We start from the raw sequence: 27312 nt of genomic DNA, 5'->3' as shown, positions 1-27312 counted from the left end.
CGCCATATTTGGGGTGTCGGACTTGCCAGAGCATCAGGCGGAGATGGGGGTCTAATGTTCTGGCCTTCACCTCATTGATTGCTCAAAGGCGAGTGTTGCTGGGGAGGGGGTCAGCTTCTCCGCCAAGTGACTCAGTATGGCTTGGGGATCTCTTGGAGTTTTTTTTATCTCGAGAAGGTCAAATACACTGTGAGGAGGACAATTGAGGGGTCCGACCAGTATACTGTACTTTAAAGAGCTGGTCACCATTAGTTGCTAGAGAGGGGAGGGAGGAGAGAGAGTTGTGGGGGGAGGGGGGGGGGGTGGAATTCATTGGTTGGGGACCTTTTCATTAAGGGGTCTGTGGGTGGGGGGGACAGTCTGGGTTGTTTGTTATGGTTTCATTTTTATGGACAATATTCAGAATGTTGAATAAAAATATTTTGAAGAAAAGATAGCTTTATTCATGAAACCCACCTTCTGGAATGTTGATAAGTTAGAACGGCAAGTATGAAGGTCATGGAACAGTTGCAATGGCCTTTTCTCTGAGTTTTAAAAGCATGACCACAGTTAAACAAGTCCTTCTGAGAATAAAGGAACTATAATGTCAGGCCTCCGATCTGCATCACATTGTTGTGTGCATTGTCTGTGAGTAATAATCCTTCCAATAAAATCTGTAAAACTGAAACATTTTGTTTTGACCTATATTTCCTGGCACAGAGACAGTTCCAGGCTGGTTTCTGTAATAGTAGTAATTAACTGTTTTTACCAACGATTTGCATATGTTTAGAAAACATTCAGATAAATTCAACAATCCCACAGTCTCAGCAGGGAATTTCAGTTGGAGGATGTGTGTGCCAAAAGGTAAGTCTGCAATGTATTACCCCTGACTCTTGATCCTGCGCATCTTTGAAGCATGACTCTCTGTTGGGAGCATTCAATAGATTTAATTACTCAATTTTTATCCAGTACATGAATGAACTTGTTAATGATATTTGATTTTTGATGTATGGGCACACTCTGTGGCTTGCCACCTTAATGTGGTGCAGAAACCTGTGTGCTCCAACGATTCCTTCAGGGATGGCATCATAGGTCCCTTGCTCCATGTTGGTGAGTTCACTCCAAAAGGTCCTCAACAGCAGAACACTGGCTGAAAAGGAAGAAGAAGGTTTGAGCATTCTTCTTACTAGGCTTGATTCATTGAAAGCGATAATGCAATATGTGACCTCCAAGAAAAAAATCAAGCAGCCTTTATTGCCTAGCAGAACAAAACAAGGTCACAAGTCAAGAAGCCAACATTGAACTGCTGAAGGCTGACACTCAAAGGCATTTGGTCAGAAGACAAAGCCTGAGAGATGCAAAAATATTCAAAATCCAGACCAATGTCAGAGACAGCTCCTGTACGAGTTGCATTCATTCATGCGATGTGAGGATCACTGGCTGGGTCAGCATATATTGCCCATCCTTGAGGGCATTTAAGAGTCAACGACGCTGCTGTGGACTTGGAGTCAAATGTAGGCCAGACAAGGTAAGTACACAAATTTCCTTCCTTAAATGACATTAGGGAACTAGGTGGCTTTTTACAACAATCGACAATGGTTTCATGGTCATTATTAGACTTTTAATTCCAGATTTTTATTGAAATCAAATTTCACCACCTGCCATGGTGGGATTTTAACCGGTCCCCAGAACATTACTTTGGGTCTCTGGATTTCTAGTTCAGTGACAATACCATAACGTGGCTTCTTCGAACTTGACAGTGGCTATGCAGCTCATTAAAGAATAACTGTCCTCTGGTGTTTATCTAAATGCTGCCCAGATGGAAAACTCTTTAATCCCAGTTGTCTGTATGCCAAAACTAAACTGATCCCCACAGACATGCATGATCTACAGTTTGCAGATGCCTGCAGTGTCATTGACACTGTGCATCAGATTTCCAAGCTATTCTTGATAATTTCAGTTCTGCAAACAAGAAATTCATCCTGTCCTTGAATCGTGCCAAAACAAGACTGATATATCAACCCACACCCAGGCAATCAAAATACCACCTCCCTTATATGTTGTAAGGAGAGACTCGAGAATATGTTAAGCAAGTCTGATACCTTGACAGCCACCTCTCTCAAAAGGCCACCATTGACAACAGGATCGAATATGAATCAGCTGCACCAGCTCAGCTTTCCACAAATTACAGGAGTCAGTGTGAGCAGTTGTTGTCACCACACTCTTCCACTGCAGTGAGACCTGAACTTTGTGGCAGTGACACTAAGAGAACGAGAGAAACTCCATCAGCAATGGCCCTGCCACATCCTCCAGATTCAATGTGAGCATAATCAAATAAACACAAATTTTCTTCTTGAATCCAACTCCAGGAACATTGAGGAAAAACTCTTTTTAAAAAATCAATTTCTATGGAATGGACACTGGATAACCGAAAAGATCCTGTTTTCTCAACTCTCAAATGGCCAATGTTCCTGGGGAGGATAAGAAAAATGCTCCAAAGATACCCTGAAGCTCTCCTTGAAGTGGACAGCATTGAAATTAATGACTGGGAGACACTTGCTATCATTTGTTCAAAATGACAACAACTTGTCCATCAAGCTGTGTAATGCTTTCAGTCTCAATGACTTAATGGGCAGAGTGGTGGCAGAGAAGGAAAGAAAAGGAAACAAATCTTTAACTTCAAATCTAATTACCATGTTGGATATCCTTCTCCATTGTAGGCTGAGAATAGGCTTGCACAGTCATACAAAGTCCAATGGTAGAATTTCATCACCCGGAGTAAACATCATCCTCAAATCGAGGTGCAGCTGTTGATGATATATGGACAATAATTGAAAGTTTCCCTTTGTTCAGAAATTATTATTACTATATAGTTCTTTTCAGCAGCTCCATTCTTTATTCTGTTGGTGAAGGCCATCTCTTTTGTTTCTCTACCCCCAAGACTGATGCAATTTAAGCAGCAACACTGAAATGATTAAAATAACTAATATGACTAAAATTGTTTTGTTAACAGAAATCGATTGATTATGGCATATATCCTGGAATTTCCAGTGGGTGTTGTTATATCACGATTTTGTAATATATATATTACTCTTTTTGTCCAGCCGAGTTGTTGAAATATAGACATAGGGCAGGATTCTCCGACTCCCTACCAGGTCGGAGAATCGGCAGGGGCAGCGTGAATCCCGCCCCACCTCTCTGACGCCGGTTGTCGAATTCTCTGTGGCCATTTTTTGGCGGGGGCGTGGATCATGTCGAGCCGGTCAGGAGCCATTCGCAGTGGCTCCCCCGGCGATTCTCCGGGCCCTGATGGGCTGAGCGGCCGCCCGTTTTCAGTCGGTCCCGCCAGTGTGAATTACACAAGGTCGATACCGGCGGGACCTGGCTCTGAGGGCGGCCTGCGGAGTCCTCGGGGTGGCGCGGGGGATCCGGCCCGGGGTGGGGGGGGCCCACGGTAGTCTGGCCCGCGATCGGGGCCCACCAATCTGCGGTTGTGCCTGTGCCGTGGGGGCACTCTTTCCCATCGTGCCGGACTTTGTTAAGCTCCGGCATGGCCGGCACGGAGAACAAACCCACTACGCATGCGCAGGGATCACACCAGCGGTTCTGCGCTGGCCGGCGGAGGCCCTTCAGTGTCGGTTGGCATGGCGCCAATCACTCCAGCGCTGGCCTAGCCCCTGGAAGTGCGGAGGATTCCGCAACTTCCGGGCAGCCCTATGACGGAGTGGTTCATGCCACTCTGTGGCGCCGGTACGACCCGCCCCACCGGTTGGGGGAGAATCACAGCCAGTCTTCCAGTGATGATAAAGTAATTTAATGAGTAATATAAAATAATCTTGTGAGTTCTTTTTACTTAACGCAAGACTAGTAAATAAACAAATAACTGTCAATTAAACTATTTAATAAGCTGATGCTAAATACTGATATCTATTAATTTCTCTCTTGCTGTCTGTCTTCTGTACTCTCTGCACTCCAGACACACTCTGCACTAGGAAAGAGCGGGAAAGCCTTTTTATAAGTCTGACAGTGTGCTCATCTACTGTTCATCTGCCTGTACCAGCTTAACATAATCTGATCATGTTATTACATACGGAGATCAGTACAGGTGTCATAATGAATGCCTGCATCAGTTGTGTGTTGAAGAGCAGTAAAATTGGAAGTCCTGAATAGCACCCTGTGATTACATGGTTTTTTGCATGCTGTTAAATTATTATAAATACACTACACCACTGAAGGCAGTGTTAATTTTGCTAAGATAACACTTGCCACGTGACCTTTTTATCTACTTGAAAGGTAGAGTAGATGGCACTTCCAACAATGCAGCATTCCCAAGCCGGGTAGCTCATATTCCTCAAGGAGCATGGGAAAAACAATCACCCCCTCCCCCTAAAATTGTATGTCCCCTGCTGGTTATTAGAGCCCTTTTACATAGAAACATACATAGAAAATAGAAGCAGGAGCCGGCCTTTCGGCCCTTTGAGCCGGCTCCGCCATTCATTATGATCATGGTTGATACTCAACTTCAATAACCTGAAACTGCCTTCCCCCCATTCCCTTTATCCCTTTAGCCTCAAGAGCTATATCTATATATATATATATATATATATATGGCCTCAACTATTTTTTACGGTTGTGAATTCCACAGATCCAACACTCTCTGAGTGAAGACATTTCTCCCCTTAGAATTTTATAAGTTTCTATATGATTCCCCCCTCACTCTTCTAAACGCCCCAATGAATTTAATCATTGGAGTCACTCCTCATATGACAGACCGCCATCCCAGGAATCAGCCTGGTAAACCTTCGCTGCACTCCCTCCATAGCAAGAACATCCTTCTTCAGATAAAGACACCAAAATTCACACAATACTCCAGGTGTAGCCTCACCAATGCCCGATACAATTGTAGTAAAACATCCCTATTCCTATACTCAAATCCTCTTGTTATGAAGGCCATTTGCCTTCTTGACTACCTGCTATATCTGCGTGTTTACTTTCAGCGACTGATGCACAAGGACACCAAGGTGTCGCTGAGTATCTCCCTCTTTCAATTTCCACCCATTCAAATAATAATCTGACTTCCTATTTTTGCGACCAAAGTGGATCACTTCACATTTGTCCATGTTATACGGCATTTGCCATTCATATGCCCACTCACCCAGCCTGTCCAAATCCCGCTGATGCATCTCTGCATCTTCCTCACAGTTAACCCTCCCACCCAACTTTGTATCATCTGCAAATTTGGAAATACAACATTTGATTCCCTCGTCCAAATCATTAATATATAATGTGAACAGTTGGAGCCCAAGCACAGATCCCGGCAGTTTCCCACTAGTCATTGCCTGCCAATTGGAAAAGAGACATTTATTTTAGCTTTTTGCTTCCTGTCCGCTAACCAGCTTTCTATCCATCTCAAGAAACTACCCACAATCCCATGCGCTTTAACGTTACATATTAATTTGCTATGTGAGACCTTGTTGAAAGCTTTCTGAAAATCTAAATAAACCACATTCACCAGGTCTCCCTGGTTAACTCTACTAGTTACATTTTGAAAGAATTCCAGTAGATTTGTCAAGCATGATTTTCCTTTCATAAATCCATGCAGACTTTGTCTGATTATACCACTATTTTCCAAATGCTGTGCGATGAAATCCTTGATAATGGACTCCAGCAATTTCCCTACTACCAATGTTAGGCCTAGGGCGGGATACCATTTCTCAATGAGAAATTTGTGTGTGACTTCCGGCAGCAGATCCGACAGGTGTGTTGATAGTACCATGGGAGCCATGATGTATAATTGCACAGCTTCCAACAACACAGGTTCAATTCCCATATCTGCTCAGGTTATTCATGAAGGCCCCACCTTCTCAACCTTGCCCCTTGCCTGAGGTGTGGTGATCTTCAAGTTAAATCACCACCAGTCAGCTCTCTTTGTCAAAGGGGCGAGCAGACTGTGGCAAATTTACTTTACTTTTACTTGCAGGTGCCACAGCCCATCGCCTCTTCCTCCCTTCAAGGACAAATTCTTGCCAAAAAGGATACCCACCAAAGAGATGGTTGCTGACACCAGTGAGGAACCTCGGGATGGAGGCACAGAAATGTAACATGAGGCATACTGATACCCGAGTTACCATTTAACAGCCCTTGTGTCGACTTAAGATCATTTTGGTGAATAATTTCAAAAGCCCCAGTGAGGGTCTCCCTGATTTTGATGGTCCACTGCACATTATATAACGGGGAACTGAAAATGGAGATGCCCTGGTTGCTAATGAATTAGTGTAACCTAAGACACCCTCCAATGAGGAGAAGGATGAGGAATGTGATGACCAGCTGCCTAATGCAGAAAGACTTGAGAGCCACATGAAGACTGCCAATATATGCTGCAAGGGACATGCTCAAACACAAGTGATTTGGGTGACCCTTCCCACTGCAGCCATCCAATCATAAAAAAGGCTCATATTCAGCCTCCATTGTTGCCATTCCCCTCTGTTCTACGCACAGGTGCCATTGCCCACTGCTTTCTGGTCTAAATACAAATAAAGAAAAACCTTCCTGGACTAACATTAGCTTTTGAGACAGAATATCTTGTAAATGCTCAGCGAGTTGGGCCACAACTGAGGAGAGAACAGACGAGGTAATATCTCAGTTATGAGGGCGGCACTTGGTACAGTGGGTAGCACTGCAGACTATGGCGCTGAGGACCTGGATTCAAATCAAAACCTGGGTCACTGCCCATGCAGAGGTTGCACGTTCTCCCTGTGTCTGCGTGGGTTTCACCCCCACGACCCAAAGATGTGCTGGTTCGGTGGTTTGGCCACACTTAATTTCCCCTTAATTGGGGAAAAAAAATTTGGATATTCTAAATTTATATTTTTAAAAAATTGCAGTTGTGTAGTTTCTCCCAGTTCAAAGAACAAGTGCAATGAATACTTCGTAAACCTGCGTATTGCTGAAAAATGAGTGGTGGTATTCTCCCAACGGGCAGCTAAGTGCCGAATCCGGAGTAAAACGGGAGTGTTTTACCCCAGCGTCAGCGCCCGTTCCAGGACCACATTCTGTGGCCCACAGGGGGCTAGGATGACACTGGAGCGGCCTCCGCCACTCCAGCTGCCGATCCCGGACTGAATCCGGCGCCGTGGAGTCTGTGAATGCGCAGTTGGGCCAGCGCCAACTAGCGCATGCGCAGTGGCCTTCTTCCCCACGGCGGCCCCAACGCCAAATGGCACAGGGCTACAAGAGCCAGCGTGGGGGAAAGGAGGCCGGGGCAGAGAGGCCAACCCACCGATTGGTGGGCGGGTCCTGATCGCGGGCCAGGCCACTATAGAGGCACCCCGGGTTTGGACCCCCCTCTTCCCCCACAGGCCGCCCCCTGGGTCCCTTCAACGCCAAGGTGCCGATCCGCCGGGTTTCGGAGAATTCCGCCCGAGGCATGTTGTTGAAGCCTTTCATGTTGCATGAATCAGGACGGAATTCAGAAGATTACCAGGTAAAGGGAACAACAATTTACACTGCATGATAAGAGACTTAATAAGAACATACAAATTAGGAGCTGGAGTAGACCTCTTGAGTCTGCTCCATTTAATAACATCAAAGCTGAACTGATTGTAACCTCAATTCCATAATTCCCACATCCCCACGGATGCTCGATAACCTCTTACCCCCTAGGTAATCAAGAATAAATCCACCTCTGCCTTAAAAACATCTAAATATCCTCCTCCCACCACTTTATGAGGAAGAGAGTTCCAAAGAATTATGACCCTCTGAGACATTTGTTTTTCCTCATCTCTGTCTTAAATGGGTCATCCTTTATTTTTAACTGTGACTCCCTAGTTCCTATTTCTAGATTATCCCAGGAGAAAAGAATCCACTGCTCCCAGGTGCATTTTCCATGGCAACACCAATCAGAGACCACTTGCCAACCAATCAGCACTCTCTTTACATGCAGTATAAATGGGTTCCCATTACAATTGTATTATTGCAAATTCTGTTCTGATGAGTGCCAGGTGAAAAGCAATCAGCATTTGTTTCAGCAATAATCAAGTTCTGTGAAATCAAAGTTCTAATTAATGAACCATTAAAAAGGAACGGTGTGAGAGGAGGGGGTCGGGTGAGAAACAGAATTGTACATACAGAAAAACAAATATAATGACTCGTAAAATTATTAAACAGAAGGCAGGAGATGGTTAAAATGTCAGAAGTGATAAGCATGAGTCAATCGGCGGGGTCATGAGAGGAGTGGAAGTTCCAAAAGACGTGCTTGTTAGGTGAATTGGACATTGTGAATTCTCCCTCAGTGTACCCGAACAGGTGCCGGAGTGTGGCGACTAGGGGATTTTCATAGTAATTTAATTGCACTGTTAATGTAAGCCTACTTGTGACAATAATAAAGGTTATTATTATATGAATCTTACTATTTATTTATGGAGCTAGTTTGCAAACTGAGTTACCTTAGTGCAGTTCTAAATCATTTAGTCACTACATTGTGAAAATGCAAGATTAAACATGAAATTAATGATTGAGATTACAGAAATAATTAACTGTATGGGGCCTGAATAGTGTGCGTGTATAAGGGACACCCAGAACTTATTAACAGTGCTTTATTCGTGTAGCAAATGTGAATCCTTCAAAGAATCTGGACCAGTGTAACACCAAAAGAGCAGCCGGTGCATCAAACCTATGCATGCCCTAACTTAACATGTGCAATCTACTCATGCCATTAAACACAGCAGACAGAGATGGTTAAAATGTCAGAAGTGGTTAGCATGAAACAATAGGCAGCATCATCAGAGATGTGAAAGCAATATGAATCTTAGTATTTATTTATGTAGCTAGTATGAAAACTGGGTTACCTTAGTACAGTTCCAAATCATATAGTTTCTTACTAACTAGTGAAAAAGGACGATTAAACATGAAATTAATGATTAAGTTTATAGCAATAATTAATTGTATGGCGTCTGAGTAGTTTGCATGTTTAAGGGACACACAGATTATTAATTGAGCTTTATTTGTGTCGCAAAAATGAATCCTTCAAAGAATATGGACTTGTATACCAGCAAATATCAGCTGGTGCATCAAACCCATGCATGCTGTTAGGACTCCTAGATGAGAATTTGCAATTTAAGACTGTGAGGGAAGATTTCAAAACCACAGGAGTGATAACACAGACCAATAGGTATCTTTTATGTTAAAACAAATTTTAATTTAAATACAGAATCAAAATACAAGATCAATCACATTAGCAACACAGGTAATAGCTTTCTAATTAACAGTTAAAACAGTTCTTAAATAAAAGGAAAAATAAACTTTCACTCCCTATCTGTACCTGTCACCATGTATTCCAATTAAGCAACCCAAAATAGTTCAAATGCCACTTATAAACATAGTTAACAATCAAGGTTATTTGTGTCTCGATGCAGACCTTTGGAGAGAGACATTTTCAAGAACAACATGAAAATCCTTCTGTCTTGTCAGACTAAAATTTTATGGAAAATTACAAACTACAAACTGACCTGGCCAGTCCCATTAATTATATCATCTGTATCTCAACCATAATGCATTCTGCAGTCTCCTCCCATTAAGATATGTCATGAGCTGCTTATCTAGGACTAAACACAATCCCTCATAAATTATCTACATCCCAAGGATCCTCCAAAATCAGAACAATATTCCATTAGCCATCTCTCTGAAAACAAGTAAATGGTAAAAATCAATAATAACCTCACCTTTTATGGCACCTTATTCACAACCTTGAGTAGAAATACTGCCCGCATATATCTGAACCCAGGGATTTTAATGACATTACTGTGACAAAAAATAATATATAACAATTTCCGACATTCATCACAATGCCCTAATTTGTGCAATCTACTCCTGCCATTAAACACATCCCTCACTGAAGCAGAAAGGAGGATGTAAATCCTAAAGCCAGATTAGAAGAAAATTTTGTGGAAACCTCTCCCTGACATCTGGATGCTATTGAGACATAGCTCTTGGAGACAAAGGTGACTGCTCTTAATGTCCCTTTCAATCCAAATATACTTTAGAATCAGATGTCTTCCACTAGCAGGAACTTTTTCATGCTTGTGCGAATTGATACGCTCATATAGTAGCAATCTTTTTCGGAGAGCAGAGGCCCGCTGCTAAAAGGAAAGCTTCTTGGCTTCTAATCTTGTTGTAAACCTTTGGAAGGAGACGACATCTGATTTTGACGTGGACTGAGTGTGATGTTGGGAATTTGGCATATGTGCGAATTCAGTGCAGTAGAGCATTCTTTCTTTTTTTACAGAGCCTCCTGCAGCTGGTGAGTCTTTTGTCTCCAAGTTTGGAAGGTGTAATTTTCTATTACTTAAGCTGCAGCCAGCGTAATGTTGGCTCAGCCTTACTGAGATGGAATCTGAGTTGCAAACAATGTAGGGCATCAGGGAGGCGGATACTTTGTCCCAGCAGGAAGTCACACTCCTTCGGATGGGCAGATATTTGGAGTTGCTCAACGATCGGGGACAGGAAGGTGTCAAAGCCAGTGAGGTAGGTATGGGAACCAGCATCTAGTGATAGAGGGTCCTCAGCCTCTGACTTTGTCCAACAGATACAAGCTGCTTGCTCCATATGTGGATAAGGTAGAGAACTGTAGGGTGGATAAGTGAACTGATCAGGTCACCATGGTGAAAGATGCCATTGAAGTAGATGAGCAAAAATGTATGCGTTAGTGATAGGAAACAGCATGGTCACAGTCACTCTTTTCTGCAGCTGCAATTGGGAGCTCCGCTTTTGTTTTGCCTGCTTGTGGCAGAATTAAAGACATCTCCTTCCAGCTGGAGAGGAACTTGAAGGGGAGAGGGTAGATTGAATTGTTGCGGTGCATGTGGGAACCAGCGACATAGCAGAACCTGGTTCTCCCTGTTTGAGAGCAGTAGAATTCAAATTAAATCACAGAACATAAAAGATAATCATCTCTGACCAGTTGACATAGGGTTTCAGTGGAATGGGTTCCACTTAAAATGGGCTGGGTTCATTGTCCTGAACAATTATATAACGAGGACTATGGACAGGGCTTTAAATTACCAGAGTGGTTTGTGTGAAGGGAGGTTCAAAATCCAAAGAGCAAATCTGAGGCAATGGAATTGTATAATGATGTGGGTAAAGATGAGAAGAGTGAGACAGGAAGGGATAGAGAGTTCAACATTAATTATGCATTAGCAAATAAGCCCAATGCAGGGAATAATAGTACAACATTGAAATAAAATGAATACACAAAGCATCTGTAATAAAATAGATCACCTAGTGGCACAACTGAAGTAAATGGTTTAAGTTTAATCACCATTAAAGACCTGGGCCAGGATTCTACCCTACCTGGCGGGGCGGGGTGGCATGTTGGAGTGGCGTGAACCACTCCGGCGTCGGGCCGACCCAAAGGTGCGGAAGTCTCCGCACCTTTAGGGGCCTGTGGTAGTATGACTAGGGGTATTACGGTACCTGGGAGTGGGAGCTGCCATTGGTGCAGAGGGCTCGCTGCCCATTGGCCCAAGTATCATATCTTCTGTACTCTCATTGGGCGAGAGAAAGGTAGCTCCATCTACAAGGTGGGGTATAAGAACCCGTGTTCCCAGCAGCCAGGTCATTTCTGTACTCCTGCTGCTGGGCACACTTCTTACTGATTATAGCCTTTTGTTTCGGACTACACCTATGTTTCGTGTCCATTGATTGTGCATCAGGGCCAAGCCCTCACATTGAGGGGCTAGGCCCGCGCCGGAGTGGTTCCCACTCCGCAGGCTGCCATGAACGCCAGCCGGGGCCGAAAGGACTTTGCCAGCCGGTGTAAGTCCGCGCATGCGCTGGAGCGTCAGCGGCTGCTGACGTGGCGCATGCGCAGGGGAGGGGGTCTCTTCCGCCTCCGCCACGGTGAAGACCATGGCGAAGGCGGAAGAAAAAGAGTGCCCCCATGGCACAGGCCCGCCCGCCAATCGGTGGGCCCCGATCGTGGGCCAGGTCATCGTGGGGGCACCCCCCGGGGTCAGATCGCCCCATGTCCCCCCCCCCCAGGACCCCGGCGCCCGCCCACGCCGCTAATCCCGCAGGTAAGAGAGGTGGTTTAACCCACGCCGGCAGGAGAGGCTAGTCAGCGGTGGGACTTCAGCCCATCGCGGGCCGGAGAATCGTCACGGGGGCCCGCCGACCGGCATGGTGCGATTCCCGCCGCTGCCGAATCTCAGGGGGGTGGAGAATTCGGGACACGGCGGGGACAGGATTGACACCGGCCCCAGGCGATTCTCCGACCTGGTTGGGGGGGGGGGGTCGGAGAATCCCGCCCCTGGTTGGAAGGCTGGGAAATAAATATTCCAGGGTTCACAATATTTTGGAAAGATAGACGGAATAGCAAAAAAAAATGGTGGTACAATAGTAAAGGATAATATAAGGGCATTAGCAAGAAAGGAATTCAGAAGATCATGAAGTAAATTCAGTAAGGGTGGAAATCAGAAATAGCAACAGTTTATACCATTATTTAGAACAATAAACAAGAAATTATTGGATAAAAGCTCTTTAGCTCTGTAGAAGTAACATGGATTCAAAAAATCAACTCTGTTGCCAGACCTGCCGAGATTATCCAACATTTTCTGTATGTATTTAAGAAATTATTTGAACTTGTAACAAAGACAATGTAATAATTGTGGCGGACTTTAATTTTCCTAGAGACAGGACCAATCAAATTTTCAAATATGATCTGGAAAATGAGTTTGCAGAATGCTATTGTGACGGTTTTCAGGAGTAATGCCATGTGGAACCGACCAAGGATGACGCTGTCTTAAGATCCAGTATTATGTAATGTGTCCTGACTGATTAGGAATATCACAATAAAGGGTCCACAGCCAGTGGCTTAGTGGTAATATCACTGGACTAGTGATCCAGAAGCACAGACTAACACATGTCTTGTCCATTCTCTCCCTTGCTTATTTCTGGCCCAATAACATTCTATGGCTTTTCAACCTTCCCTCCAATTCTCATCACTCATTCTTCCATGAAACCCTTTACTTCCTCATTTAGTTTCTTCCTGATTTATGTCCTGACCATTCAACTATTACTTACCCAGTGCTGCTGTTGTATATTTTATATATCTCAGAGCAATGCAGAGATGACACTAGTTTCTATGTATGCAATAGATTTTATTTATTATGCTTTAAAATGTCTACTCCATGTTGCAACTCCAGCATCCACCCTTCCAATAACTTTTCCATTTTGCTTACTTTTTTCTGAGTCCAAGGCTTAATCAATCAAGCACATTAAACATATTCATTTATTTGTGGTATCCGGGTGTCTAAATCATGGTGTTGTGTGGCTTAGAGCATAATTTGGCAGCATTCCAAAGCATCTACTGCCCATTTTCTTCTTGATAGTCGAAGTCACGGGTTTGCCTAAGGAGCCTTGGTGAGTTCCTATTATTCATCTTGTAGCTGTTACATATTGCTGCTACTGTGCATCGGTGATGGAAGGAGTGATTGTTTGTGGTTGAGGTGCCAAAGTGGCCTGGTGGCAAGGTAGCATAGTGGTTGAGCTGCCAAAGTGGGCTGCATTATCCTGGATGATATCGAGTTTCTTAAGTGTTATTGAAGCTGTACTCATTCAGGTAAATGGTGACATGTGAGAGTACCTTTAAGAAATGATGCAGAGTCTGCATGTTCCCCCCGTGCCTGCGTGGGTTTTCTCTGGATGCTCCGTTTTCCTCCCACAGTCCAAAGATGTGCAGGTAAGGTGGATTAGCCATGATAAATTGCCCTCATTGACCGAAAAGCTTACATGGGGCTATTAGATTATGGGGATAGGGTGGAAATGAGGGCTTAAGTGGGTTGGTGCAGACTCAATGGGCTGAATGGCCTCCTTCTGCACTGTATATTCTATGTTCTAAATGGGTCTTTATCAAATAGCTGCAGTGATGTCAGAGTGTGGGTGGAGCTGGGCTGTCTGTCTGCTTTTACTTTTGTTTTTGAGCAGTGTGTGTTTGGTTTCGTTTTCAGAGTTGGAGCTGCAGCCAGCCAAACAAGGTGTAACTTTGATCTCTCTGTATGAAAAGAATATCTTCAGATCACTTGCTAATTTGAAAGTGATTACTGCTCTCAGTAGAGGAGTTAAAACCTGCTATCTTTGTTAAAGAGGATATTTTTCTTATGGATGTTGCAAGGAAAGATTAAGGGTTACTTATAGAGTACTGTATTCTTTGGGGCAAGTATTTGAGTTGATAGTTGCTAAGATGTTTACTGTGTGTTTATAACATGTTAACTGGATTCATAGAATAAACATTGTTTTTAAAAGTGCTTTAGATCTCTGTTGCATCACACTGAAAGACGTGCTTGTTAGGCGAATTGGACATTCTGAATTTTCCCTCTGTGAACCCAAACAGGTGCCGGAATGTGGTAACTAGGGGTTTTTCTACAATAACATCATTCCAGTGTTAATGTAAGCCACTTGTGACAATAATAAACATTATTATTATTATTGAGCACATGATTTGGAATTCAATACACAGTACCATCTTTGGACCTGATTTCTTTCAGATTGAAGACTAAACAAAGGCATCCTTTGGCCTTTTGAGTGGAATATAGAAGACCAATACCACGGACGCCATTCTCTGACCCCACGCCAGGTGGGAGAATCGCAGGAGTGCCGGGCGAATCACGCCATGCCGTCCTGGCACCCGCACGCGATTCTCCCCCCCCCCCCCCCCAAAACGGCATGTCGCGTTTTGCGACAGGCCGCTTGGAGAATCGCCACTCTGGTCAAGCGCCGATTCTCCGGCCCAGATGGGCCGTGCGGCCTGCCGAATCTGACCGGTTCACTCAGGCGCCAACCACACCTGGTCGCTGCCGGCGTGAACAGCGCGCAACCACTGCGTGTGGGACTTGTGGGGGGCGGAGGGAGAATCGAGCACCAGGGGGGTGCTCAGGAGTGGTCTAGCCCGCGATCGACACCCACCGCTCGTTGGGCCAGCGTCTCTGAAAGACGCACTCTTTTCCCTCCGCCGCCCCGCAAGATCAATCCTCCATGTCTTGCGGGGCAGCAGAGGGGAAGACGGCAACCGTGAATGCGCGGGTGACGTCATTCAGGCGCCGCCGGCCTCGGCATTCAGGCGGCGCCGCTTTGACGCAAGCGTCAAGGCCCAGCGTGCGAGATTGATGTGCCGCTGCTCCTAGCACCCGGGACCCGGGGGGGGGGAATAGGGGGCGAGGAGCGGCCTCCAACGCCGGAGTGAAACACTCTGGTTTTCACTCCGGCATCGGCACTTTGTCTCCCTTTGGGAGAATTTCGCCCCACTAATTTGAAAAAGAGCAGGACAGTTCCCCTAATGACCTGGTCAACATTTACCCCTCAACCCACGTACTGGTCTGGTCATTTTCTCATTGCTCTCTGTGAAACCATGCTTATGTGCTTTTTCAGCATTTTTTATGGAACAACGGTGATTATATTTCAAAAGCTTTTAATTAGCTTTAAATTGCTTTGAGACATACTGAGGTTGTAGAAGATGCAATAAAAATGTAATTTTCTTCTTTCCTTGCAACCCTCTCTCAAGCCCAATAAGAGACAATTAATATAAAATGGCTCAACAACTGTACCTACATAAGTTATACAAACAGTGTAGAAATCAATTGTCCACTACAATCCATTCAGTGAGTTATTACAAAGGCAGGATATTGGAACATTAAAATTTTTGGTACTTCTTGCAATGTGATATTTCAATAGGGGCCTATGCAAAGAAAGCATTTCCTGGTTATGCAGAAATAAAATACCACAGCTGCTGGAAATCTGAAGAAAAAGCAGAAAATACTGGAAATATTCACCAGATGTGGCAGCATCTGTGGAGAGAAATAAGAATTAATAAGTGGAAATTTACCATATTTGTTTTAAGTGTCTGGCTCAGACTGAAAACTAGTGCACAGCTCTCCAATTGCACAGACCAGTTTTCACTCCAGATCTTGAGCTTCTTTGAAGAAAAAAGTGATGGCCACGGTTTACACCGACACTCTGATGGGACGGGACCTGATGGAACAAGTACCTGGAAGTCGGGTACCATAGAAATCGGGAAGCCATCTTTAAAGGGGGTCAGAACGCAAATTTTACTGTCATTGGCCACCCCCGGACAATCATCAGCGCCCCCCCCCCCCCCCCCCCCCCGCCAACCACCACCACCAGAGAAGTATTGCCAATGTTGCCCCCAATGGCCACTCGCCTCCCCATGCTCATTGTCCACTCCCCCCCACATCCCCCGCCACCATCACACGTAACTGCAAATCCCCCCCCCCCCCCGCCAACCTGACAGTGCCCACCTGTGTCAGGTGGCAATACAAGGTCAATTCTTGGGCAGTTCCCTCTTCTGAGTTGGGGGGGAGGTATACTTAACATTGCACCCCTGGAAGGATCCCCTTGACTGAGTATAGTGTTTAAAAATCTGTTGTGAACCCATGTTGGCGTGGTATGAATATTTAGCGAGGGGTGCTCATGTCATGGGACGGGGGTGAGGGGGGCTGGCTAATGATATTCAAATTTATGAAAACCCATTGTGGGCATGAACCATGTGATGTTGCCAACATGAGGTGAGGGAAATCGGGAAATGTGACGCTCCGGAGAGAGTCACGATTCCCAATTCACTCCAGAGATTTTCTGCCCACATCCGCATTCTCACTGAGATTGTGGGCTGCAAATCACCGTAAGTATTTCAGGTCATGATCTATGGAGAGTCATCAACCTGAAATATGTCAACAGTTTCTCTCTCCATAGAAGCAGCCTGGCTTGCTGAGTATTTCTTGCATTTTCTGTTTATATTTCAAAACTTCCCAAGGATGCTTTTGAACTCCTCAAAAGTAATCAGATAACTGGGCTTTAGAGAGGTTCTTTTGTCTTTGACTGTCAGTTACATGAATGTAGTTACTCATGAATATTAGCCAGCAGGTAAAATAAGCAAGTTTGTTCACAGGGAAATCTACCCTGGAATGAATTGCTTTCCAGTAGAGGACTGCAGAGCAGATTAATAAACAAGAATTCATTCACATGGGAGGAATCTTAACACAAGTAGTGATTTATGCAAATCAGCGTATTCAATTGGGTTAGTTTAGTTTACCTATGGAATTCTGCAATCCAAATTGATATTTCTGTAGTCTGATCAAGTAGTAATGAATAATTTTACCAGTAAGCATGGGAATCGATTGGGAATTATTTGTACTACAGAGGAAGAAAGAATTCTATTGAAAGATTCTAGGATCTGTAGTGGCACGATGCAAGCTCACCTCATATTTTGCAGTACACATGACACCAGTGGGTGTTTCCTACCCACGTTGTGTGGTGTAACTTAACTGGAGTGGCACTGTGATGAATGGTTACTGTACCCTTATCATCATGTAGGTGATGCCCCTTTAAGACCGGGCTTGGAACCCTGGGGGACTCCGCCTCCGGCTCCGCCCACCAGGGAGTCATATATAAGTAGGCGGCACCCAATCAGCACCCGTCTCAGCAACAGGCGAGTTCTCTGCTTATCAAAGCCTTCTTTTATCGTTCTACTCTTTTGTGTCGTTATTGAGGGTACTACAATTTAATCAGCAGAACTACATTAGGATGGACGCAGGTCTCAAGCCAGGGAAGCTCAACCTGGAACCACGGACACCGGAGGCAAAAGACATTTTTAAGTACTGGCTCTGCTGTTCGAGGCCCACCTGGAATCCTCGGAGACTCCCGTCCTAGGGCCACGCAAGCTGCGCCTACTCCACACCCGGGCGAGTCACAGAATCTCCGCCATGATCGAGAAGGCGACTACTTACGACGAGGCAGTCAAAATCCCACGCAAGCGTTTTGTCAAACCCATAAATGAGGTACATGCCCGGCATCTGCTCTTTACCTGCCGGCAGTGCAGAGGGGAAACGTAAGACGAGTTCGTGGAAAAGCTCACCACGCTCGCCAGGAACTGCAGTCATCAGGATGTGAACGCGGAAGTTCACATGAACCTGCACATCTGAGACGCATTCGTGTCCGGCATCCATTCCACCTATTGTTGGAACCAACAATTCTACGGACACGTGCTTGTAGGATTAGAATAGCGGTTTTAATATACTCACAACAGAGCCAGTCGGTTAGCCATTGAACTTTCGGTGAACTGGCCGGCTGACCATGTGGCACTAACCTTTATACAGCAGCTTCCGGGGCAGGAGTCCTGGGCAGAGCCAAGAGAGAAGCCCCATACAACTCGAGCATTCCCAGAGTTACTCCCCCTGGAGGACAGGTAGTGCAACTGCACTTACAATACAGACACATGTATATACAGATTATAATCCGGTGTGAATCACATTCACCACATTCACCCCCTGTGAAAAAATCGAGTCCAGCGGGGTTGGTGGCTCACAGATTTAGTCTGTCCGGTGGATGGATTGTTCTTTTCGATCTGCGGAGCACCGGGGTTGCAGCCTCTTGCGGTGGCTGGGTGGGTGTTGAGAGCTGGGGTACGATGGCAGACTCCGGTGCGGGTCCCGTCCGAACTTTATACACCTCTGACTCGACCGGAGACTGGGGGCGCTGGGTGCGGCTGGTTGTGGCTCGTGGAACCGGTGGGGTGAGCTTGCGGAAGTGCAACTGCACTGACAATACAGACACATGTATATACAGATTATAATCCGTACCTATTCACCACACCTATTTCAGGCAGTGACTCCTCAAAAATGAAGCAAAAGACCTCCAAGATCACGGTAACGCTCGCCACCTCGCTGGAAGTGGTCCGCCACAACATAGGCACGTACCCCGTGGACCCTGCAAGCCCCCCTCGGACTTCCCCACGCTACGGGCTAGCACCGCGCGGCGATCCACCCAGACCGGGGGCACACCATGCTATTTCTGTGGGCAGGGCCAGCACCCACATCCATGCTGCCCAGCCCGGTCCGCCAATTGCAGTGATTGCGGGAAGAAGGGGCATTTTGCGAGGGTCTGCCTCGCCAGGCCCAAGGCCCAGAAACAAAAAGATCACCAGGCCCGAAATCAGGCTCACAGGCCCACAGGCCTCACAACGCGGCTGCGCATCGACCGGACACCCCCCTATCTGACGCATCATCGGCCTTGTGCGAGTCATGGGGGTGGCCATGCTGACGGCGGCCATCTTGTAGACGTGACACGACCGCGGCGGCGGCCGTTTTGTGAATCTGATTTGACTGAGGACTCGGACTACCCGCAACTGGGAGTGATCACCCTCGACCAAACACGGCCAAAGCACCTACAGAATTCCATGATGCAGGTCCAGATCAACAGGCGCAACACTCCCTGCCTCTTCGACTCCGGGTGCATGGAGAGCTTTATTCACCCAGAAATGGTAAAGCGTGGCTCCTTGCGCACCAATGCGCGTCCCAAACCATAGCCCTCGCTTCCGGGTCCCACTCAGTTCAAATCAAGGGGTATTGTATTGCGGATCTCTCGCTCGTTTCAAACTCTATATCCTCCCTCACCTCTGTGCCCCTCTGCTGCTCGGTCTGGATTTCCAATGCAGCCACCCAAATCCGCCTACCGCCAGCTCCTTATTCGACCGAAAGACCGCCCCATACTGCTTTCGAAGCAGCCTGGCTGTTCCACTTCCTCAGGGTCCCCTTCGGCGTCACAAATGGGTCTTCCAGAGGGCGATGGACCAAATGGTGGACCAGTACGGCTTGCGGGCTACATACCCGTACTTGGACAACGTCACCATCTGCGGCCATGATCAGCAGGACCATAACGCAAACCTCGAAAAGATCCTCCAGACCGCCCGAGCCCTCAACCTGACCTACAAAAAGGAAAAATGCGTTTTACACACAACCCGGCTCGCCATCCTCGGCTACGTCGTGGAAAACGGGGTCCTAGGTCCCAACTCCGACCGCATGCACCCCCTTAAGGAACTTCCACTCCCCCGTAGCCTCAAGGCCCTCAAATGGTGCTTGGTGCTTTTCTCCTATTAAGCCCAGTGGGTCCCCAAATATGCGGACAAAGCTCGCCCACTCATAAAGAGCACGACATTTCCCCTGACGGCTGAGGCCTGGTCGGCCTTCAGTCGCATCAAGGCCGACATCATCAAGGCCGCTATGCACGCGGTGAACGAAACCATCCCTTTCCTGGTGGAGAGCGATGCATCAGACATCGCCCTGGCTGCTACCCTCAACCAGGCAGGCAGGCCAGTAACATTCTTCTCCCAGACCCTCACCGCCTCCGAGTTTTGGCACTCTGCAGTCGAAAAGGAGGCGCAAGCCATTGTGGAGGCCATGCAGCACTGGAGGCACTACCTAGCCGGTAGGAGGTTCACCCTCATTACCTTCATGTTTGATAACGCACAACGGGGCAAAATTAAAAATGATAAAATCTTGAGGTGGAGGACCGAACTCGCCACCTACACGTACGATATCAATTATCGACCAGGGGAGCTCAACGAGCCCCCAGATGCCCTGTCCAACGTGCAGGAGGATCGCCTGCGGGCTATCCACAATGACCTCTGTCACCCGGGGGTTACCCGGCTCACCCACTATATCAAGCCCCGCAACCTACCTTACTCAACCAAGGAGGTCAAAGCCATGTCTAGGGCTAGCCAGATCTGTGCAGAGTACAAACTACACTTCTGCCAGCCAGTAAAGGCCTCGGGGCCCTTTGAGCGACTAAGCGTGTACTTCAAAGGCCACCTCCCGTCCACCAACCACAATATCTAATAAAGGCAAATTACTGCGGATGCTGAAATCTGAAACCAAAAGAGAAAATACTGGAAAATCTCAGCAAGTCTGGCAGCATCTGTAGGGAGAGGAAAGAACTACGTTTCAAGCCCGATGACTCTTTGTCAAAGCTAACAGACAGAGAAAGTTGGAAATATTTATACTGTGGAGGAGGAATGAAAGATGAGTCATAGCCACAGAAACCCAGGGAAACCGGGTGCTATTGGCTACAGGTACGAAGGGGAAAGAATGTTAATGGCGGTGCCCAGAGAGGACAAAAGATGTGAAAGGTCAAACAGCAGAGAAGCTAACATCAAAGGATGAACTGTAGGTGTGGGGGGAGAGGAAGGGGGAAGCAAAGAGGAAAAAAGTGCAGGAAAGGTGGATAAGGTTGGGGGGGGTGGGGGAATTAAATGTATATTAAGAAAGAAAGAAATGGTAAAAGACAGTTAAAATGAAATGAAAACAATTGGGTCGAGGTGGAGCTGATCATCTGAAGTTGTTGAATTCGATGTTGAGACCGGAAGGCTGTAGCGTGCCAAACTGAAAGATGAGGGGCGGAATTCTCCGCAGGGGGCCGAATTCGTGAAGGCCGTCGTGAACTCGGCCGGGGCTCACGACGGCCTCGGAGCCCACTCCCCACACCTAATTCACCCCCACCCGGGGGGCTAGGAGCGGGCCTCCGTCTTTCTCGGCAGCGACCTCATCGCGCCGAGAATGTGAAGTCATCCGCGCATGCGTGGTTTGCCGGTTCCAACCTACGGATGCACGGATGACTTCATCGCGCAGACGGCACGAACCCGCGCATGCGCGGTGGCCGTCTTTCTCCTCAGCCGCCCGGCACCGATCGCGGGCCTGTCCCCTCCCAAGCACAGTCGCGGTGCTCCCGTCCAAATCGGGCCCCTAGATGCCCCAAACGGGCATCTGGCGCCCGTACACAAATGCAGCGACCAGGTGTGGTTGCTGCCGTGGTGAAACGGGCGTGAATGGCCGGCCGCTCGGCCCATCGGGCTCGGAGAATCGCGTTCGCCGTGAAAAAATGCGAGAGGCGATTTTTCCGAGCTGGGGGGGGGGGGGGGGGGGGGGGGAGAATCGCTGGGGGCGCCAGGGGGGAGCGTAAAAAACGTCGGGAGGCCCTCCCACGATTCTCCCACGCCACGTGGGGAGCGGAGAATTCCGCCCGAGATGTTGTTCCTCCAGTTTGCGTTGCGCTTCACTGGAACATTACAGCAGGCCAAGAACAGACATGTGGGCATGGGAGCAGGGTCTTTTGTTAAAATGGCAAGCAACAGGAAGGTCAGGGTCCTGAATGCACACAGACCGAAGATGCTCAGCAAAACGATCACCCAGTCTGCGTTTGGTCTCTCCGATATAGAGGAGACCACATTGGATGCAGCGAATGCAGTAGACCAAATTGGAAGAGATGCAACTGAAATGCTGCTTAAACTGGAATGAGTGTATTGGGCCTGGGATGTTAAGCATGGAAGAGGTAAAAAGGCAGGTGTTACACCTTCTGCGATTGCATGGGAAGGTGGCCTGGCTGATGGGAGAGGTGCTGGGTATGGTGGAGGAGTGGACTAGATTGTCTCGGAGGGAACGGTCTCTGCAGAATGCTGACAGAGGGAGTGAAGGGAAGATGTGTTTGGTGGTGGCATCACGCTGGAGTTGGCGAAAATGGTGGAGGATTATGCTTTGCATACGGAGGCTGGTGGGATGAAATGTGAGAACGAGGGGGACTCTATCCTTGTTCTGGGAGGGAGTGGAGGGGGCGAGGATAGTGGCGCGGGAGATGGACCGCACACTGTTGAGGGCCCTGTCCACAACTGTAGGTGGGAAATCACGGTCGAGGAAGAAGGAACACATTTTCGAAGCACCATTTTGGAAAGTGGCATCGTCGGAACAAATGCGCCGGAGGCGAAGGAGTTGAGAGAAAGGAATGGAGTCCTTCCAGGATGTAGGGCGCGAAGATCTGTAGTCCAGATAGCTGTGGGAGTCAGTGGCTTGTTGTAGATATTAGTGAATAGTCTATTGCCGGAAATGGAGATTGACAGATCAAGAAAGGGAAAGGAAGTGTCTGAGATGGACCAGGTGAAAGTGATGGAGGGGTGGAAACCGGAAGCAAAGTTGAATTTACCCAGGTCCGGGTGAGAGCATGACGCGGCACCAAAATAGTCATCAATCTATCGGTAAAGAAGTTGTGGCAGGGGGCCCGGATAGGCCTGAAACAAGGAATGTTCCACATACCTCATAAAAAGGCAAGCGTAGCTAGGACCCATGTGGGTACCCATTGCTACACCTTTGATTTGGAGAAAGTGCGATGAGTTAAAGGAGAAGTTGTTGAGAGATAGAACGAGTTCAGCCAGGCGGAGGAGAGTGGTGGTGGATGGGAATTGTCCGGGTCTCTTTTCGAGAAAGACCGTCGTCGACGAGTTCTGCATTTGCCGTCCCCTGTCCCGACATGACCTCGGCCACCATGATAAAGGCACTGCACAGCATCTTCACTCTGTTTGGTTTCCCCGCTTATATCCACAGCAACCGGGATACATCGTTCATGAGCGACAAAGTGTGTCAGTATCTGCTCAGCAAGGGCATCACCTTGAGTAGAACGACCAGTTATAACCCGCAGGGAAACGGTCAGGTGGAGAGGGAGAACGCGCCAGTTTGGAAGGCTATCCTTCTGGCCCTACGGTCGAGGAGTCTCCCGACCGCCTGCTGGCAGGAGGTCCTACCCGATGCCCTCTACTCCATTAGGTCGCTCCTCTGCACGGCCACGAATGAGACCCCTCGCAACCGCTTGTTTGTCTTACCCAGGAAGTCCACCTCCGGGGTCGCGCTTCCACCTTGGCTGACGACTCTGGGATCTGTTCTTCTCCGGAGGCACGCGAGGAGCCACAAAACTACTACATGCGACACCCCGATACGCCTACGTCGAGCACCCCGACGGCAGGCAAGACACGGTTTCCCTCCGGGATCTGGCACCCGCTGGTTCCCCCACTGCAGATGCCCCCCCCCTCACTGTTTCCCAGCGGGACCTGGCACCCACTGATGCCCCCCGCCGGTCTCCCTCTCCATCGGTAGACACCAACCGCACGCTCTCCCAATGCCCCCCCCTCCACACTCTGCGCCGGTGCCAGCACCACTACCCCCAGCCCCAGCTACCACCCACCCCTTGCGCCCCGAACCGGACCAAAGCTCCGACCACTGTGCTCCCGGATGTAGTCTCACCAAAGACATCCGTGTCCGCCACACCACTGCCCGAGCTGAGGAGGTCGACGAGGACGATTAGGCCGCCGAAAAGACTAGACATGTGATTCCACGTCACCCCCGACGGACTTTGCGTTTTTTTTAAACAGGTGGTGAATGTGATGAACGCTTACTGTATCATCCTGTAGGTGATGCCCCTTTAAGACCGGGCTTGGAACCCTGGGGGAGTCGTATATAAGGGGCCGCCTAGTAAGCACCCCTCTCTGCAACAGGCTAGTTCTCTGCTTATTAAAGCCTTCTTTTACCGATCTAGTCTTTTGTGTCATTATTGAGGTTACTACAGGCTCACACAGACATGTCCCCCACACACATCTGAAGCACCCGAAAGTGCACAGCCATTTTTAAAAAATATTTTTATTTGCCATATTTTCATCATTTTGCCATACAAAGAGAAAACAAAAAACAAAGCAACCCCAACAATATAAAATCGAAAAAATTGACTTGTCGAAGAAAAACAAATACATCATCCCTCACCCCCCTTTGCATTCACCGGCAGCTAAGTGCTCAATAAACAAACCCCAAGAATTGTAGACCCCCTCCTTCTTCCCCCCTCAGCGCAAACCTCACCTTCTCTAGGGTCAAAAACTTCAGCAGTGCCCCCGCCATGCTGAGACACAGGCAGAGAAGCTGACCTCCATCCCAACAGGACCCGCCTCCAGTAATCAGTGAGGTGAAGGCTAAAACCTCTGTCCCTGCACCTGACTGCAACTTGGGCCGGTCCGACATCGTGAAAATGGCTTCTTGGGGACCAGGCTCCACATCCATACGTAAAACCACCGAGATAGTGCTAAATACCTTTCGCCAATACCTTTCCAGCTGTGGACATGACCAAAACATATGAACATGGTTTGTAGGGCCCCATCCACATCGCTCACAAACATCCTCCAACACTTCAGAATCCTCCCATACATCGCGAGTGTCACTGAGACCTATCCCTTTTCAGCTCCTGCACCATATTCCAGACCCCCCCCCCCCCCCAGCCCCTCAACTATTAACTCATGGGTGTCCAAATCTGGGATGGAACACAGCACCTCTTTGCAAACCCTGTTCCATCCCAGTTGGGGCTAGAGACGCTCACCATTGACACCAGCCTCCCCTCTAAGGCCCCTGTTAAATTAGAAAGGGTGCAGAAGAGATTCACAAGGATGCTACCAGGACTTGATGGTTTGAGTTATAAAAAGAGGCTGGGACGTTTTTCCCTGCAACGTAGGGGTGGTCTTATAGAGATCTATAAAATAATGAGGTGTATAAATAAGGTAGATAGTCAACATCTTTTCCCAAAGGTAGAGGCGTCTAGAACTAGAGAGCATCGGTTTAAGGTGAGAGTGGAGAGATACAAAAGAGACCAGAGGGGAAATTGCTTCACACAGAGGGTGGTGAGCAACTGGAACGAGCTGCCAGAGGCAGTGGTAGAGGTGGGTACAATTTTGTCCTTTAAAAAGCAGTGAGACAGTTACATGGGCAGGGTGGGTATAGTGGGTTATGGGCCAAATGCGGGCAAGTGGGACTAGCTTAGTGATAGAAACTGGGCGGCATGGAAAAGCTGGGCCGAAGGGCCTGTTTCCAGGCTGTAAACATCTATGATTCTAAGACTCTACCCCCCTGGTCCGCCATCACCTTCTCCATCTGAAACCTCATCGACTTGCCCTCCCCCACGAGCCCTCTATCAAACCCGAACGGAAAACCTGACTCACCCATCCTTTCCTAATCCTCACTGATCCTTCACTCGCAGATGGGTCTCCTGCAGCATTACCATATCGGCCTTTCGACTCTTTAAATGTGCAAACACCCTTGACCTCTTCACCGGACCCCCGAACCCCCTCACGTTACTATTCTGACCGAGGGACTCTCAGCCCCGCAGCCCCTCCTATCCGCCATCATAATAACTCTGGGCCCTACCCACTGCCCCTGACCTGCCCCGTCCCTTTGTTGCCGTCAAACCCCTGCCCCTCCCTCCCAGAATCCTCCCATCCACTTCCTCTTGAAAACACCTCTCCCAGTATCAGTCCCCTCCCCCCACCTTCCACACCTCCCAGGCCCATCAAAATCTGTTTGACCAGGTTCCAACGACTGCGGCTCCTTCCCCACCACACTCCCATTCACTAGCCAACCCTCATTTGGAGGCCCCTGCCCAATGACCCAGTCCCTGAAAACAAAGACAAATAAACAAAACCAGTGCAAAAGACCACACCCCAGAAAACCACCATAACCCCAAAACTCAATATTCTCATATCGACTGTAACCCATAGCCGAGGGTATACTACCCTTCCCCATTAACCAACCCAAAAAAAACAAACCCCTAACTGTTCCCCCCACACATACAGAACAAATACACATTCTAGAAAAAGAACTGAGGCAGTGTACAGCATCCCCCCCAACCCCCCCCCCCCCCCCCACCCCACCCCGCCTTCCTTTCGTGCAGAATCAAACTCCAGTCTCATCTCTCATTTTAACCGCAGTCCTTCAGCCTTCATGAACGCCTCCGCCGCCTCCACTGTCTCAAAGTAGATGTCCCTCGGATCATAGGTCACTCTCAGCTCAGAGAGTTATGGCAGTTGTTTTGCAATGACCTGGTGCTTCAAATGCCCCAGTCACATGTCTGGAGGAAAGCTGCTGGCTTTCTCTAGGGCAAACTGCAGGTGACCGTGCAGGAACCACTCGAGCAGCTCTAGGTCTTAAGCACCTGGCTTCAGACCGAATCACATTTCTGGTCCTCTGTTTGTTGGGGATAACCTTCTTCTGGAAGAAAGAGGACAGAATAGTAGCATGTCGGTGTGTTTGATGTGCCTGACATAGCCAAATAGCTATAATTTGCAGGTTTTGTGTACCAAAGGCATAATTGGAAGTTGTGAAAGGGTAGGTTGTTGTATAGGATGGCAGGAGTGAGCCTTAAGTGTCAGGGTGCGTTGTTGTGTGAGTGATTGGGATATGGTACATTGAGCAATGTGATGGGTGAGCAATTTCGTTGACTCACTTTGACCACCTGAGCAAGGTCATTAAACTTTTTTTGGCAGTGCTGGATGCCACACTCTTGCCATTTTTACTCACATCGCTGGCGCCACCCCAGTTTCTGAGCCAGAAGCTCAGGGTTCACGACCGTCAATGCAAGAAGCATTCATAGTTCAACAAAAGTTGATAATCTGAATCTGCCTGTTCATCTTTCCAACATTTCCCCACTAATTTCCCAAAGAGAAAAATGTATGTGAAAATACAAAACATAACCACATTCCCCTTTGTATTCTGCTTAGCCACTCACCGAGTATGCGTATCGGCAGTCCTTCTAGATGGAAGTGATCATGTGTTTGAAAGATGCTGTTGAAGATTTAAGAATAGATGAGGATAGCAATAGATTTAACTGTAGGGAGGAGAGAAAGAGAGATATGCTTCAGTA

At 47.7% G+C, this 27312-nt stretch overlaps 1 protein-coding gene and 1 long non-coding RNA gene across 14 annotated transcripts in view; one reads left to right on the top strand and one right to left on the bottom strand.

Moving 5' to 3' along the window:
• Positions 1–27312, top strand: part of pcdh15b (protocadherin-related 15b) — a 1980039-nt gene that overhangs the window by 1001511 nt on the left and 951216 nt on the right. The window lies entirely within an intron of this gene.
• LOC119950736 lies at positions 1018–27284 on the bottom strand. Its single transcript, XR_005457397.1, has 3 exons — positions 27178–27284; positions 2673–2786; positions 1018–1129 (listed from the first exon to the last, which is right to left on the bottom strand). It is a non-coding gene; the product is annotated as an uncharacterized LOC119950736 (long non-coding RNA).

The sequence above is a fragment of the Scyliorhinus canicula genome, chromosome 16, assembly GCF_902713615.1.
Source record: "Scyliorhinus canicula chromosome 16, sScyCan1.1, whole genome shotgun sequence".
In the NCBI taxonomy this organism is placed as follows: domain Eukaryota; kingdom Metazoa; phylum Chordata; class Chondrichthyes; order Carcharhiniformes; family Scyliorhinidae; genus Scyliorhinus; species Scyliorhinus canicula.
The sequence above is the reverse complement of the archived record's forward strand: the minus strand, read 5'-3'. Positions and strand labels throughout refer to the sequence as shown.